The sequence below is a fragment of the Aptenodytes forsteri genome, unplaced genomic scaffold, assembly GCF_000699145.1.
Source record: "Aptenodytes forsteri isolate BGI_AS27 unplaced genomic scaffold, ASM69914v1 Scaffold261, whole genome shotgun sequence".
In the NCBI taxonomy this organism is placed as follows: domain Eukaryota; kingdom Metazoa; phylum Chordata; class Aves; order Sphenisciformes; family Spheniscidae; genus Aptenodytes; species Aptenodytes forsteri.
The window spans coordinates 79,787-81,727 of NW_008795583.1; the positions used below are offsets into that span (position 1 = coordinate 79,787).

Below are 1,941 nucleotides of genomic sequence, written 5' to 3' on the forward strand. Positions count from 1 at the left end.
CCCGGCTCCCGGCAGCCGTCGGCCTCCCCCGGCCGGTGGTGGGCCACGGAGGCAGATGAACAACCGGGAGCAGAAACATCCCCGTCGCCCTGCACAGGCAGCTCCGCAGGGGCGGATGGGGAGGCTCCAGCCAGTGCCACCACATGTAGATGTGGTGGCACTTAGGGACGTGGTTTAGTGGTAGACTTGGCAGTGCTAGATTAACAGTTGGACTCAATGATCTTAAACGTCTTCTCTAACCGAAATGATTCTATGATGCTATGATTCTTTTTTCCAGATAGTTGACCCCTTCGTTAACTGAATCTTGCTGACTTGCTGAGGCCCTTGGGTCATGCTGGCACATATTTCCTAACTGTGGAGGCCTGAAAAGGCCTATGAAGTGTTCGCTGGTTTACTGCCATATTACCCCGTTGAGGCGTATAGACTCACACCATCTTTCTCTGAAAGTCAGGAGTTACGGCAGAAGGGCCACCGATGCCCTGGGAGCTCAGGATCCACCGCTGCTGTGTCCCTGCTATCCCATTACCCATTCTTGCTGCTAGACTTACAATCATTTCCAGTCATCAGTCCAAGCCCTTCCACCTCCTCTTCTCTTCTCTTCTCTCCTCCTCTCCTCCCCCACTTCTTCTCCTCTTCTTCTTCTCCTCTTCTCTTCTTCCCCATCCCCTGATGCACTCAGCATCACTCCTCTGGCCTCCACTTGTGCCATCCAGGCCTCGTTCCAGCCTCTCACCAATTTGCTTCAATGTAATATCAGCTGAACCCTCACATACACAACCACCAATGTTAAGAAGCCCAACTAGACCTCAGTGCTGTCCCAAGCAGTTTTCTTATCCATCCTCCCATGCCTGGGAGCCATCCCCACCGGTCAAAAGTTTTTTCTCCCATTATTTCATGCAGTATCTGAAGTTTACCTCAAATTTTATGTACATCCGTTTCTATTCTCTGACCTTGTTCTGCACATGTACAGCACGTGCTGTTGTCCCACACACCCCCAGACCACGAGCAGCCGGCACGGACCCGAGAGCCGCTCCGGTCTGTGGGTACTGGGGCCTGTGTCACTGCGGCCGTGAGGCTGGAACAGCGTCACCCAGAGCACCCACACCCCCTCCCATGGCAGGGGCCTTGGCGCTTCCTGCTGCGGCTGGTGCTCCGCACAGGGAGGATGGCTCATGCAGGCAGGGGAAGCAGCATGCATGGGGCATTTGCCACTTTGGTTACGTTTAATCAGCTGGTGGGTGTGTGAAACATGAGCAGGGACATTTTTGGCTCCAGAGGCACCAGGGATAAAACCCCGAGAGTCCCAGTACCTCCCTGTGGTGGGGTGAGGTTTATAAGCCCAACCAGCAATGCCCAGACAGCAGGAGAGGGATTGGAGGGTGGGCTTGCATTTGCCGAGGGAGTGCGAGGGCCCATGGGGTTACAGGCACAGATCGCGGGAGCTGGTGGGTCTGGGGTGCTGCGAGTGCCAGTGTTTACCAGCCCCTCGCCTTCCCCATGGAGGGTGCACGGGCGCTTTCACGTCACCGTGTGCTTGCAGGCTGGCTCCTCCGCAGGTGTCTGCTCTCGCTGTACTGCTGTCAGCGCCCACACCCCCACGGTCCCAGCACTGGGTGTTACTGGGCTGCAAACACCTTTGTCCATAGGCCTTGTAGGTGTCATCGTGTTGACCTGTACTGGAGCCCAGTACAAACCAGTACCACCCAGTAGAGTCCTGCCTGGCTACTGGAGCCCAGCCTGGTGTCTGGGGACACGGGGTCTCTGTCCCGGCTGAGGGACATGGCTCTCACTTTCCCCTTTGCAGGTTCAGCCAGCAGTGGAGCTGAGCTCGTGTCCCTGAGACACCCCCGGACACCCTCAGACACCCCCAGACACACACCCCCGGACTCCCCGCCGGAGGACACTGCCCCAGGCAGTCACACAGGCTGCCTCAGCCCCAGC

General features: G+C 57.2%; 1 protein-coding gene across 1 annotated transcript in view; it reads right to left on the reverse strand.

The window, feature by feature from the left end:
- The window catches only part of CAD (carbamoyl-phosphate synthetase 2, aspartate transcarbamylase, and dihydroorotase), a 24,227-nt gene that overhangs the window by 17,351 nt on the left and 4,935 nt on the right, over positions 1 to 1,941 (reverse strand). The gene's annotated exons all lie outside the window — the stretch shown is intronic.